General features: G+C 43.7%; 1 long non-coding RNA gene across 1 annotated transcript in view; it reads right to left on the bottom strand.

The window, feature by feature from the left end:
- Positions 1–12,399, bottom strand: part of LOC102983482 (uncharacterized) — a 30,343-nt gene extending 17,944 nt beyond the window's left edge. The window contains exons 1-3 of the long non-coding RNA XR_448645.2: positions 12,219–12,399; positions 11,269–11,387; positions 10,323–10,493 (exon numbers count right to left, since the gene is read on the bottom strand). This is a non-coding gene — a long non-coding RNA (uncharacterized lncRNA). The remainder of the gene's footprint in view (positions 1–10,322; positions 10,494–11,268; positions 11,388–12,218) is intronic.
- Positions 12,400–15,635: the final 3,236 nt, after the last annotated feature.

Here is a 15,635-nt window from a genome sequence, read left to right as displayed (position 1 = left end):
TGCTGTGGCCTCTTCCGTTGTGGAGCACAGGCTCCGGACACACAGGCTCAGCGGCCATGGCTCACGGGCCCAGCCACTCCATGGCATGTGGGATCTTTCCGGACCGGGGCACGAACCCGCGTCCCCTGCATCAGCAGACGGACTCTCAACCACTGCGCCACCAGGGAAGCCCCAAGGCAATCTTGAGAAAGAAAAATGGAGCTGGAGGAATCAGGCTCCCTGACTTCAGACTACACTATAAAGCTACAGTAATCAAAATAGTGTGGTACTGGCACAAAGACAGACTTATAGATCAATTAACAGGATAGAAAGCCCAGAAATAAGCCCATGCACCTATGGGCAATTAATCTACAACAAAGGAGGCAAGAATATACCAAGGAGAAAAGACAGTCTCTTCAATAGGTGGTGCTGGGAAAACTGGACAGCCACATGTAGAAGAATGAAATTAGAACACTCTCTAACACCATACACAAAAATAAACTCAAAATAGATTATTAAAGACCTAAATGTAAGACGGGACACTATAAAACTCTTAGAGGAAAATGTAGTCAGAACACTCTTTGACATAAATTGCAGCAATATCTTTTTGGATCCAACTCTTAGAGTAATGAAAATAAAAACAAAAATAAACAAATGGGACCTAATTAAACTTAAAAGCTTTTGCACAGCAAAGGAAATCATGAACAAAACGCAAAGACGACCCACAAAATGGGAGAAAATATTTACAAATGATGCAACCAACAAGGGATTAATCGCCAAAATATACGAACAGCTCATGCAGTTCAATATCAAACAAACAAACAACCCAATCAAAAAACGGGGAGATCTAAAGACATTTCTCCAAAGAAGATATACAGATGGCCAAAAAGCACATGAAAAAGATGCTCAACACCGCTAATTATTAGAGAAATGCAAATCAAAACTGAAATGAGGTATCACCTCACACCAAACAGAATGGCCATCATAAAGGTCTACAAGCAATGAATGCTGGAAAAGGTGTGGAGAAAAGGAAACGCTCCTACACTGTTGGTGGGAATGTAAACTGGTATAGCCACTATGGAGAACAGTATGGAGGTTCCTTAAAAAACTAAAAATAGAGCTACCATATGATCCAGCAATAGCACTCCTGGGCATATATCCAGAAAAAAGCATAATTTGAAAAGATAATGCACCCCTATGTTCACTGCAGCACTATTTACAATAGCTAAGGCTTGGAAGCAACCTAAATGTCCGTTGACAGATGAATGGATAAAGAAGATGTAGTACATATATACAATGGAATATTAGCCATAATGACATTTTCTCTGGCTTATTCCCAGGCCTACATTCTTGGAGCCCTTAAGAATTTTTGATGAAATTTAGACGAAAACTTGAATTTGAAAAAATTTATGCACCCCAATTGTCATAGCAGCACTATTTACAGTAGCCAAGACATGGAAGCGACCTAAATGTCCATCGACAGGTGAATGGATAAAGAAGATGTGGTATACATACACAATGGAATACTACTCAGCCATAGAAAAGAATGAAATAATGGCATTTGCAGCAACATGGATGGAACTAGAGATTGTCACAGTAAGTGAAGTAAGTCAGACAAAGACAAATATCATATGATATCACTTATATGTGGAATCTTAAAAAATGATGCAAATGAATTTATTTACAAAACAGAAGCAGAATCACAGACTTAGAAAACAAACTTTTGGTTACCAAAGGGGAAAGGTGGTGGGGAGGGATAATTGAATCATTTTGCTATACACCTGAAACTAACACAAAATTGTAAATCAACTATACTCCAATATAAAATTTAAAAAAATTTTCTTTACAAAAGCATTTACCAAAGGAATTTAAGTTTACCCAGAACCAAACCCAGAGTTACTTCACAATAACTGGCAATTCTCAATTCCTCTAGCCATTGGCAACCTACTCCTTACACAGCCCTCCAAAGGCTTGGGGACTGGAAAATAAGATGATATGAGTTATAAAAATGAAAAGAAATCTAAATTCACAGAGAAAGATTCACAGAGGAGGCATTCCTTATTTGGAAACTTGGAATATGGGTTGGTACTTATTGATTACTGCAACACCAATTTACAGTATTCTGTGCTATTTAAAAGTGGTATACAAATATATTTATTGGTGTAAGATGTTATTTCAGAGGTCATCTAGCAACTGTGCTTAGCCTTTTGGGCTGCCTGTAACCCCTCCTCATTTCCCTGCCTACCCCTTCCCAGACCCTCTCACCACAGTCCCTCTTAAGCTCTCTTTAGGACTCAGCAGAAACAGACTTGCTCAGATCAAAAGAAGCATCTGTAAAAGAGCCAAGAATTCAGACCACGCTCTCTCACATACATACATATACACAGTCTTTCACACACTATTTAGGTTCCAGAACAAGGAGCCCATGTTTCCATGGGGTGGCAGCTGTGCATCTGGCCCAAGTTCAAAGAGCCAACTGTGGATAATTAGGGAGGAAACTGTGTACACCCACCAGCGGAGCCTTGCCAGCATGGGTCCATCACCCCACAGCCTTCAGGAGGCTGAGCAGAGAGGGTGCTGAGTTATGAGGAGGGACAGGAGAGGCTGAAGAATGAGGAGGAGGAAACAAAAGGAGGATGAATCAGAAAGTACTGGTACAGACATAATGTTGGATAAAAGAAGCCAGACACAGAACAGTACATGCTGCATGATTCCATGTGTCGGATCGAATAGACAAAATTAGTTTATGGTGATGGAAGTTAAAATGTGGTTACCTTTTGCTGGGGTAATGGTCTGTATCTTGATCAAGGTGGTAGTTACTCCAGATGTACACTTATGTAAATATGTATCCAGCTGTACATCTATGATCTTGCACCTTACTGTGTAAGTTATACCCAATACAAACATTAAAAAAAAAAAAACTAGGAGTTTACAACTGGGGGTGAGGGCAGAGAGCTAACAAGTAAATTGATGGATGGTTCATACCCCTAGAAAAGCTCAGGTACCTCTAAGGGTAAAAATGTAGATAAACCTGAAAATAGGTTGATTGGTTTGAAGCTGGCAGAAGAATCCTAGTTCTACAGATAACCTGCCCAACCCCAGCAAAAGATTAAAGATTTACTCCCTGGAGAGGAGGAAGATTCAAGGACAACAGGCACATCTGGGAACAGGCAGATTGAGGGGGAGTCCAGGTACTGAAATGTGAGTCACCAACCTCAGGCTTCCTTCCCCACTCAGCCCTAAGAATGCTGGCAGCCAACCTTACACCTCTCCTGCCACCACCATTGCCATGACCACCAGGCAAGAGAACAGAGATTCCCTTCCAGGGAAATGGGCCAAGAAAAAAGAAAAAAAACTACCAATACTACAGGTAATCATTGTACTACACAGTTCCAGGTCCCTGTCTGATCAACTTACAGTGAAGCCCCCACTCAACCAGGTCAGACTATACTCACCAGGCCTCCAGAGATCCCTTTATTGCTTTGCTTTTAAATGTGAACAAACAGCTGGGGATTACCAACGTTTGAAGAAATCCTCTAGCATGATGACTAAAGATGACCAATTACAAACCAAATAAAGAGACGCAGAGGAAACAGAGATGAAACAGATAGCAGGAGAAAACATTTTTTTAAAACTGTAATTAATATCTTAAAGATGATGCATCTATGTAATAAAAAATGAGATACCATGAAATGGAACATTCAGAAAATATAAAGAGCTCCTGTATGTTAAAAATATGATGCAAAACTAACTGAAACTAATATTAGTCAGTAAAGTTGAGGAAATCTCCCTAGAAGCCAAACAGAAATACAAAGAAATGGAAATGAGATTTAAGATAAGAAAATTTGGAGAAGCATGCCAGTATCTTCCTATTAGGCGTTCTAGGAACAAATAACAAAACAATCAGAGAAATTATTAAGGAAATAATACCAGAAAATATTGCCGAACTAGAAGAGTCTCCAGATTAAAAGGGTTCCCTGAGTACATAGGACAATCAACAAACAAACAAACAAAAAAGACCCTCACCAAAGCACATTATCATGAAATTTCAGAAACCTGGAAATAAAAATACCTGGAAGAAACACAAAAAAGTCACACACAAAGGACTGGAAATCATAATGGAATTGAACTTAGTAGCAACACTGGAGGTTAGAAGACAAGGGGAAAATGTCTTGAAAATTCAGACAGAAAATGATTTCAAATGTAGAATTTTATCCCCAAACTGTTACTCAAAAGTGAGAGTAGAGAGCTTCCCTGGTAGCTCAGTGGTTAAGAATCCACCTGCCATGGGGCTTCCCTGGTGGCGCAGTGGTTGCGCGTCCGCCTGCCGATGCAGGGGAGCCGGGTTCGCGCCCCGGTCTGGGAGGATCCCACGTGCCGCGGAGCAGCTGGGCCCGTGAGCCATGGCCGCTGGGCCTGCGCGTCCGGAGCCTGTGCTCCGCGATGGGAGAGGCCACAGCAGAGGGAGGCCCGCATACCACCAAAAAAAAAAAAAAAAAAAAGAATCCACCTGCCAATGCAGGGGACACAGTTTCGAGCCCTGGTCCAGGAAGATCCCACATGCCGCAAAGCAACTAAGCCCGTGCGCCACAACTACTGAGCCTGCTCTTTAGAGCCCGTGCTCCGCAACAAGAGAAACCACCCCAACGAGAATCCCGTGCACCAGGCTCCAGACGCGCAGGCTCAGCAGCCATGGCTCACAGGCCTAGCCGCTCCGCGGCATCTGGGATCTTCCCGGACCAGGGTACGAACCTGTGTCCCCCGCATCGGCAGGCGGACTCTCAACCACTGCGCCACCAGGGAAGCCCAACATAAATAAATTGTTTTTTAATTGAGAGTAGAATATAAGCATCTGCAGAAATACAAGATCTCAAATTTTTTTCACCTATCTCAGCTATTGGCGCAGTGCTTTCTAAACTTTAACGTGCATGGGAATCACCTGGGGATCTCGTTAAAATGCAGATTCTGATTCAGTGTGTCTGTTGTGGGGCCTGAGATGCAGCATCTCTAACAAGTTCTCAGGTGATGCCAATGCTACTGGTTTATGGACCACACTTTGGGAAGTAAGTGTCCCATCAAAATGAAAAAACAGGGCTTCCCTGGTGGCACAGTGGTTGAGAGTCTGCCTGCTGACGCAGGGGACACGGGCTCGTGCCCTGGTCCGGGAGGATCTCACGTACCGCGGAGTGGCTGGGCCCGTGAGCCATGGCCGCTGGGCCTGCGCGTCTGGAGCCTATGCCCCGCAATGGGAGAGGCCACAACAGTGAGAGCAGTGAGAGGCCCACGTACCGCAAAAAAAAAAAAAAAAAAAAACCAAGATAGAGGAAGGAAGAGGATCCAGGAAATTAAGGATCCAACATAAAAGTCAAAGGGAATATCCAGAAAGACGCTGAAGGGAAATTCCAGGACATTAACTGAAGGGCAACCAGTCCGAATTGGGACATCAAAGAAGTATCAAAAGGAGGAGGAGGTTGTAAAGGAGAAAACAGTGAAACCGATGATGACCTGACATATTGAGAGAAGACTTATGCAGCTGGTGGAGAGTTTGAGGACAAATTAGTGACAGTAACATAGAAAACTAAGCAAATGAAAAAGTGAGGCAAGCATACCTCCAAAGAAAACTAAAACTTAAGAATAAAAGAAATGTAATCATATACTGCATAATCACAATACTGTAAACAATAAATATTGACCAAAAATTATAACAATATTGGGAAGTTGATGGAAGGTAGGATAAATGAACTGAGCCCTCATCTTCCATGGTAGGAAGTCATAAAAAATCAAGAAATAATAGTAAAAGCAGGTTGTTTAGGAATATGGAGGTAAATACCTAAAGAAACAGCTAATAGAGTTGAAAGCAGTTGCCTGCTGAGTAGGTAGGAGTGGGTAGGGAATTAATGCTTTTTTATTATAAGCTTTGTAAAACTGTTTGATTTTTTAAAAACTAAGTACATGGATAACTTTGATCAAAATCAAAATAAAGAAAATTGTTTGAAAACATGGACACAGGGCTTCCCTGGTGGCGCAGTGGTTGAGAGTCCGCCTGCCAATGCAGGGGAAACGGGTTCGTGCCCCGGTCCGGGGAGATCCCACATGCCACGGAGTGGCTGGGCCCGTGAGCTATGGCCGCTGAGCCTGCGTGTCCGGAGCCTGTGCTCTGCAACGGGAGAGGCCACAACGGTCAGAGGCCTGCATACCACAAAAAAAAAAAAAAAAAAAAGAAAACATGGACACATTGTCATTAGTAAACCACTTACAATACACATCACAGCTTATTGCCACTCCCCAGAGTTTCAGGACTCACTGCTGCAAAGCACAGCTCAGAGGCAATTCATTCTCTTTAGATTCTCAGTTCCAGGAGAGGCCACATGGGCAGGAGATATTTGTGGGTACAGCGATAGCAAGCTCCAGAGATGGTTTTGAAATTTCCTGACCTCCAAAAATACACCCAACAGTTTCCTCAATAAGGTAACACTATGCTGTGCCTACTATTTCCAAAAGAGAAACTTTTACCTCCCGGGTTTCCTATTTCAATAAGTAGCAGCAGTGTCCACACAGCTGCCCAATAGATTAGTCAGGATTTTTTTCAGTTGCAAGTATGAGAAACTAAACTCCAACTGGCTTAAGCAGAAAAGCAATTCATGAGTCCCAGGAAGCCCATGGAAAGCACTGGGAGAAGCCCAGTTTCCAATTCTACCTTCAATATTCACCACTGTGCAACTTGGAGAAGATACTTAAATCACTTATAAAATGGGGGTGATAATAGTATTGTTGTGAATATGAAATGAGTTAACATTTTAAAGTACTTTGGATAGTACCTGGTGCATAGCTAATGCTCAATAGATATTAGCTATTACTGTTACAAGCTGTTACGCAGGAATCACAACAAATCTGGAGGACAAATAAAAATATTCATCCTGGACATATTGTAGTGTAACTGCAGAACACCAAAGATAAAGAACAAAAGGTGACATTTTTTTTTCTTAGATTCCATATATATGTGTTAGCACACGGTATTTGTTTTTCTCCTTCTGACTTACTTCACTCTGTATGACAGACTCCAGGTCTATCCACCTCATTACAAATAACTCAGTTTCATTTCTTTTTATGGCTGAGTAATATTCCATTGTATATATGTGCCACATCTTCTTTATCCATTCATCTGTTGATGGACACTTAGGTTGCTTCCATGTCCTGGCTATCGTAAATAGAGAATTGGAATTCTTCTGCACTGAAGATTGATTTGCCTCTCTCCCTCACTGACTTATTTATTCAATCATTTATTTATACCTGTGTGAACTTATGGATATTTATTTATGCTTTGGGTTATAAATACTATGTTAGTTATTTTGTTGCTCAAATTTATATGTATATGTAATATATATTAAAAATATTACATATGTATATATAAACCTGTGTGTATATAATATATATTATATATTAATACATATTAATCCATGTATGTACACATATCCATAATTATTTCTACATGTATCTATCAGTATCTATATTAAGTTAAACATAAGTTCACACTCATAGAGTCTCTAGCTCTAACCCAGTACCTTGTGCTTCATTCTTGTCATCTGGGATTTTGTAAAAAAATGAATTAATAATTAAAAATCTAACAGCAACAAAAATAAAACTCATGACCCAGATTGTTTGATGGCAAGTCTTATCAAGAATTCAAGGAATAGACACAATTTTAAAAGTGCATTTGAAAGGCACCAAGAAAGACCACAAAACAAAAAAACCCCAAAAAACAGGAAAGACGTTCCTAGATAGAAAGACTCCGTATCTAAAGATGTCAATTCTTTCCAAAAATAACCTAGACATTTAATGACATTCCAGATGAAATCCCAGAAGGGTTTTCAATGAAATTTGACAAGCTGAATCTAAAATATTTATATAGAAGGTCAACAAACAATAATAGCCAAGACAATTCTAAAGAAGAACAGGAAGGGGATTTGCTTTACTATAAATTAATTATAGCTGAGTCTTGGTGCAGGCGTAGACAACTGGACAAATACAACAGATTATGGCGCCCAGAAACAGATCCACACATATTTGGAAAATTGTTAGATGAGAAAATTGGCAGTGTAGATCAGAGGGGAGAGAACTGTTCATTCAATGGTGCTGGCAAAAACATAATTTAGGTCTTATATTTAAAAGTAAAGAGTTTGATATTTACAACATCAGAATAAAAAGGGATTTCTTAAACAAGAAACAAAAACCACAGACCATAAAGGAAAACAATCATATACTCAATTACATTAAGATGTAATTAAAATACAAAACTTCTTTGTAATAAAAGACACCTTCCAAAGTTGAAAAAATAAGCTACAGACTGAGGGAAGGTATTTGCAATATATTTAGCCAAAAAAGTATTGGAATAAAAAAAAATCTTTATACATTAACAAATCAGTCAGAAAAAAACAAAGAACTGAATAGAGAAAATGGGCGGAGTATATAAACAGGCACATCACAGAAGAGCAAACGAGAATAGCCAAGAAACACACAAAAAAATACGTTCAACTTCACTAGGATTCAGGGAAATGCAAATTAAATTCACAGTAAGATACTACTTCATACACATCAGATTTGCAAAGATTCAAAAATCCCACAAGATTTTTAAATGATGAAGTAAATTAAGCATTTTTCCTTCTCCCCTTGGAAGTCTTCCAAAAGCAACATGAGAAAATAATAACAGAAACACAAACTCCACCTCTGATAAAACTAAAAGACATTTGAATCCCAACCCACAAAATATCCGGAAGGACTGCCAAAAGCAATGAAGATCAAGCAGTAGGGGCAGGTAGAGAAGCAAGGATGCAGGCGATGCCTGAGCTCAGAGACAGTTCAGAGTGTACATACCAAGGTTCAGAACACACCCTGAATTGCAGAGCCAAAATAAGGAATGGGGTGCATGGGCTTGTGGCAGGAACTTCCCTGGGATTGGTTTAGTTATAAGAAATATAGGAGGTAGGACTGATTGATAAATCCCAGAGACAAGCCCCTTGAACATGAAGCTGAGTATTCCAACACCTGAGCAGACCCACAGCTGCCTATCTCCTTTGGCTGCATAATGGTGAAGTAAAGGAACTCATGCTTACCATCCTAAGACATAAAGATGGTTCCTATTTGGGCACTAGTTGCTCAGGCCTCTCCTTGAGCCTTGAGACTAATTTTCTGTAAATAGTTTGCATCTGTTATTAGGGTTCCCCCAGAGAACTAATAGGTTGTGTGTGTGTGTGTGTGTGTGTATATATATATATATATATATATATATATATATATATATATAAAGTGAATTATTATAAGGAATTGGCTCATTCAATTATGGAGGCTGGCAAGTCCACAAACTGCAGAGTGGAGACCCAAGAGAGCCAATGATGCTCATGAAGTCTGAGGCAGCTGGCTGAAGAATTCCCTCTCACTTGTGGAAGCCAGTCTCTTTGTTCCAGCCAGGCCTTCAACTGATTGGATGAGGCCCACCCACATTATGAAGGACAATCTGCTTTACTCAAATTTAAATGCTAATCTCATCCAAAAACACTCTCCAAGTTGGCACATAAAATTAACCATCACAGCGTCTAGGGTTTGGTTCCTTAGAAGCAGAGCCCGAGGCAGGGATTTGGATGCACTTGTTTTATAGAGAAAATCTTCTCAGGAGACCGGCAGTGAGGGGAATCAGGGCAGGAAAAGTAGCTAAACAAAAATATGCTCTAAGCTGCAGTCTAGGTTCAGGACGATCCTTTGGAGACTCCTGCAGCACAAATGACCCAAGATTGTTTCCATTTTGAAGCAAGGGGCCTGGTTCTCTGAACTTCTGTGTCTGTTGGGTGTTGACTGTGGGCTACCCCAGAGTTGGGGGTATGAGTGAGAACATCACTTCCTTGGGTGGGTGGTTAATTTTATGCGTTAACTTGGCCGGGCTATGGTGCCCATTTGTTTGCTCAAACGCTAGTTTAGATGTTGATATGAAGATATTTTGTAGATGTAACTAATTTATAATCAGTTGACTTTGAATAAAGGAGTATTGTGGGTGGGCCTCATTCAATCAGTTGAAGAGCAAAAACTGAGTTTTCCCAAAGAAGCAGGAATTCTGCCCAAGACTGGAACATCACCTCTTGCCTGAGTTTCCAGCCTAATGGCCTCTCTACAAATTTCAGACTTGTCAGACCCCACAATCACATGCGCCAATTCCCAGCTCCCCGCCTCCTGCTGCCCTCTCCAACTGGTTTTGTTTCTCTGGAGAAGCCTCACTGACACAGCAGGTAAGGGGGCTTTTATTCAGCCAAAGGTAAATCTCTGGAGGAATTACCTGTGAGCCATTAGCAACTAACCATTCCAGCAGCTGGAGGATGGGTGCACTGGTCTGATAAAGAGAATCTGGGTAGGGCACCAATAGCATCCACTACAGTCCATCTCCTGCACCACTCAGATCCACTTGCGTCCCACATTAAATTCACTCAATAGAGGAACAGCTTTTCCAGGATTCTGGTCGGTCACAATTTCTGGGGACACATACAAGAGAAGAGTTAGTGGAATACAGCTTGTGCTGCTACAATTGGTCCCAAATCTGTAGCTGATACTGTCATCTTCCCCCTCCACCCCCCATTCTAGGTTCTCCTCCCCCTGAGCCAGCACTTTTGCTGGTCCAAGCAGCTCTCATGGTGGGGTGTCCCAGACCCTCATCCCTGAGGGATCTGGAGTTTGGGTTACCATGCTATTATCAGACCATGGTTGCTATAATTGCCCATTTTACAGTTAAAACTTTGTGTGAGAAAATCAAGGATCATCTGATGCCAAACATATTCCTCCCTGCTCTCGTTCTATAGCAGCAGCTCTAGCTCCTGATGATCAGAATCAATTACCCCTACCAGTATGGTAAGTAATTCCTTTCTTTGCCTGCTGGTCTATCAGCATGAGGAGCCCAAAGTGACAAGGCAGCAGCCATAGTTTTAAGTTTAGTGTGACTCATTGTGTCCCCATATAGAAGCTCCCTGGCCTGGGAGAGCTGGGAAGAGCAGCCCAGGGAGGGGTGTGGCTGTACCCAGCACAGATTGGGTTAAATCTCCAGCCCTTAGAGGGACAGAGTGTGGCCCTCAAAGTCTCTGGCAGCCTCCTTCACCCCTAACCCCCGCTGTATCAGGGAGCCTTGAGGTCCGCAGCATGGTACTGTGGTCCCATGTGTACAAGAAGCTGTCAAAGTCCTTCCCCTGGGACACCATGTGGGAAAAAGAACAATGTGAGGAGAAGTCAAAAGAGTTTACTGCCCTGGACACCTACCTCGGGGAGAAGAGGAGGAGGTTAGGAGCAAGTCACAGAAGTCCCCCACGAGGCCTCCAGGTTGGGCCCAGGCTGGCCTTCATGTTTGGAACTGGAAATACCTGGGGGCTGGTCCCCACCTGAGAATCCAAGGGGTCCATTGCTGTTTATCTTCCTTTCCCAGGAGTAGGGAGAACGTCATTGGTTCTATGGTCCATCATTATAATCACTCACTGACATCCACTCTTAACCCATTTGCCCATCTCTTTCTTCATTACACTCACTGGGAACACTCAGTTCTGGTGGAATCCAACTCTTGGACCACTTGGCACCTGCATTCACTTTAACCCCATGACCAGGAGCCTCAAGTGGGTCACTGTGTTGCCCAGCAGGCCTAGTCCATGTCCTTAGTGCATTCCCCTCTGCCACTCCAATAACTTGGTCATACTTTCTCCACCACCCATAAACCTCTAAAACCTCCTCCAAACTCTCAGCTGATGACCTTGATTCCTATTCCTAATTGCTTCTGTTACCTGTACTGTCTCTAATTTTTCTCCTCTTGTTTTCTTGAACCAGTCAGGTTTCTCTCCCACTGCTCTACCAAACTGCTCTTGTCAAGACCCCCAGTCAAAGCCCATGGCTAGTCCAGTGATGAGTTCTCAGTCCTCACCTTACTTGACATCTCAGCAGCATGTGACACAGGTGATGGTGTCCTCCTCCTTGAAATGTTTTCTTCCCCTGGCTTCCTGGACAGCACACTAACCTGTTATTTCTCCTCCTACACCACCCACTCCTTCTCAGTCACCTTTGCTGCTTCTTCCCACCTTCCTGACCTCTCCAGACCTACATCAGTCCACACAGAAAACAGGTTCCAGAAGAGTCCTGGATGCCCGGCCTACTCTCCAGCTGCTGTTTTTCCCACCCACCCTATTCCTTCAGCCTTGGGCTCCTCCCAGCCCAGAGAAGGGTACCTGCACAGGGGTGATGTCCTCTGGGGCAGCTGGAAACGTCAGGACCTCAGGCTGGCGCAGGCTATGGCAGCAAGTCCCTGGCCATGCTGTCCCGCAGTGAAAGGGGATCTTGGGTCCTGAGGCCCCACGCTGCCTCTCACCCCGGAATTCCCTAGGGTCAGCCTGACCCCCTGGCAAGCCTTCTTTGGGAGTTCTGATGGGAAGCTGCTTGTCCAGACATAGCTCAGGACTAGATTCCCAAAACCGGGCATAGTCTGGGAATGAGAGAAGGAGCCTCCAGATAGTGGCACTGTCACATGCAGACCCCATCACATGCAGGCCCCTCCGTAGCCAGCATATGGGGCATCCGGGGGGACCTGAGAAGGCAGCCTGCCTGCAGTAGTTCTTGCTCAGAGGAAGGCACAGATCAGGAAAAGGGGGTACAAAGGAGGCATCTAGGCTAAGGTCATCAGGGGCTTCCACTGAGCGTGAAACTTTGCAGGTACCCCTGGGAGCCACTTGCCAGCCTGGTGAGGGCAGGGAAAGGGGCTTGTGTGAAGGCTGTGGCCTCAGCTGTTGATCCCAGCAGGTAATGCAAGAATGTCTTGTCTGAGGAAGGCCAGGTGGTCTTTTAAGCTTGTACTTCCCACCCCTTCATGTTACAGTACTCCTATGCTGCCACATCACTGACCTGAATCACTAGGGTAAATGGACAAGTCTACAGGGAGCTGGAGGAGGATGGCCAAGAGGGCTCCGAACGTCCCAGGCCCTTCCAGGCACCTTGAGGGCTGAGGAACTCGAGGTCTCATTCAGGAATATCAGAGAACAGCAGCCACTGGCTGGGGAGACCTGCCCTCGGCTACTGGTTCACTCTGCCCCTCCCCTCCCGCCCTTGCTCCCTGGATGGTGGCAGTAACAATCCCACAGGGACTGGGGCCTTAAATCTGCCCAGCTTAGCAAGGCAAGGATATGTTAGGAGATCAGGGCTCCACCCTCTGGGTGGCTCCCACACTGAGGGCTTTTTCCTCACCTCTTGGATGTCAGCCAGCACCACCAGAAACCTCTGGTACAGCTAATAAAAAAAAGAGCACACACACGTGCACACAGGGACACACGAAGATGGACCACCTCCTACCAGGCCAGGAGGAAGGAGGGAGAAGGGGAAGATTCATGGAGCAAAGACAAGGAGTGAGTCCTATCAAATGTCCCCAGAAGGCCAGGTCCTTCCCCTGGCCTAGGGGAGGGTTGGGGCCTAGGGACAGGTCACTCTGGCCAGCATCACCAGCCAGCCCTACCCCCAGCAAGGTGGCAGCAACAAGCCCAGGTCTGAGCCAGGTTGCTCTGAATGTACCTGGCAGGACGCGGGGAGCGATGAGGACCGAATCATTTAGGACCAGCCAAGAGGTCACTTCTCTGCAGCTCAGAGCCATCAACACCCCTTAGGAAAAAGCAACCAGCAAGTACTGAGAGCACGCAGCCACTGTGCTCAGCGTGTCACACAACTTGTCTCATTTTACCCTCATGGCTCCCTGTAAATGGCCTCTGAGAGCCATAGTGAGGCCAGCAGCTCTCAAACCAAGAGACTCCTTACCCTTGCAAGTGTCAGAGTCAACTTGTCCCGTGGAAGAGTGGACCTCAGTTCTGATTGATGGTGCATTTGGGGACTAAAAAATATATTGGTGATCAAAAAACTCAGATATTGTTAATAGAATGTTATGGAACAATGATACCTAACTTTTTCTATTATTTAAGATATGCAGTTGCTGATTTAACCTAAGTTATTTCTTAAAAAGGCAAATTCAGAAAATTTACTGTGTAAGTGAAAATTGTTAATTTTTAAAAAATGCTGGGAAGTGATCTCAGCCTGTCCTCTGTCTTTCATCTTGAAACTGGAATTCTCCTTTGTAATATTTTACTTACCCCCTGCAGCACCAAACCCCTCAGATATAAATATAGATTAATAAATTCATAACATCACTTCAAGTCTCTGAAGTTCTCTGGAACTGCATCCCTTCGGCCTCCTCCCCAAGTCCCACACTGCCACCTGAAGGTCACCGCGCCATTGCATGGCCAGTGACCTGACCAGGAGCCGTCACAGCCCAGAGCTTGTACACAACCCTCTCAGACATGAGATGACGATCAAGAATTACCAAATATATAAAGAAGGTAAAGCCCATGAAGGAGAGGCGACAAAGAACCTACCCCAAGGAAACTGTTCACGTAACAATCAGGAAAATACCATGAAATGCACATATTGACACCATCTGAGGGAAGTGGTGAAGCATTTCCGTGCAATGAAAACAAATAGTTTTGGAAGATCTTATTAGGGAACTTAAACAGGGAAATGTGACAGTCAAAAGTTAAACAAAAACCCCCAAAAGATGGATAGAGAAGCAGGCTGGACACAGGTGGAGTATATATTTGTGAACCAAAAAGTCATGCAAAGAAAATCCCCAGAATGTAGCACAAATGAAAAAAATAGTATGTGTAAAAGGAAAGTTTAGGGATACAGAGGATCGATTCATACATTTCAATATCTATTTAATAGGAATTCAGAAAGAGAGAACGAAGAAGAGTAGTGTTTTGATACAATTGGTAGATAATTTCTTAGAGCTTCAAAAAGACATGAATCTCGAAATCGAAAGAGGTCACTGATTTTTTTTAAGTTCCCACTTTAGAAAAATCATAGTGAAACTTTTGAAAATCGAAGACAAAGAGAAAACCCTAAAAATTAAGTAAAGATAAATTACCTACAATGGGATGAGAATTCAGCTGACATCAGGCTGCCCATTGGCAATATGCAATGCAAAGAGGCATTAAAATCTGAGTAGATGTAAGCCTGAACCAAGAATTTTACCCTAATCCAGACTATTATAAGTCAGGGCAAGAAGAGACAATTCCAGACATATCAGAACTCAGAAGGTTTTACATTCCACAGATCCTCCACTATAGAACTATCCAATTTTGCACTCCAACAAAAAGAAAGATAAACCCAAAAGGAAGACAGCAGGTCAAAGGATAAAGACTCATAAAAGATGTGTAAACACCAGCTAACCAGATAGCCTATCTCAAGAGCAATTGTCCCCAGTGAGCAGACATGAGAGAACCAAGCTACCCCGACCCCGTGCCAGCCAAAAGCGCTGGCCCTTTTGAAGCCCAGCTCCCTCAGCACCCACCCCCACCCGGTTCATGTCCAGCTGGAGGCCTGGGGGCACAGGCCAGGCTGGGGGCACAGGCTGGGATCTAGATACCTTCCTCCCAGCTGGGAGCCAGAACTAGGACCTTCTTCCCAGAGTCAGGATGGGTGAGGCTTTGTCACATAAGTTCCCTGATTAGAAGAGGAATTGTGACTTTGGCCCTGGAGAGCATGCGTGTGTGTGTGTGTGTGTGTGTGTGTGTGTGTGTGTGTGTGTGAGGGGGGAGGGGGAGGGGGAGGGG

This window comes from Physeter macrocephalus, chromosome 11 (genome assembly GCF_002837175.3).
Source record: "Physeter macrocephalus isolate SW-GA chromosome 11, ASM283717v5, whole genome shotgun sequence".
NCBI lineage: Eukaryota > Metazoa > Chordata > Mammalia > Artiodactyla > Physeteridae > Physeter > Physeter macrocephalus.
This window is presented reverse-complemented; position numbering and strand designations above follow the sequence as displayed.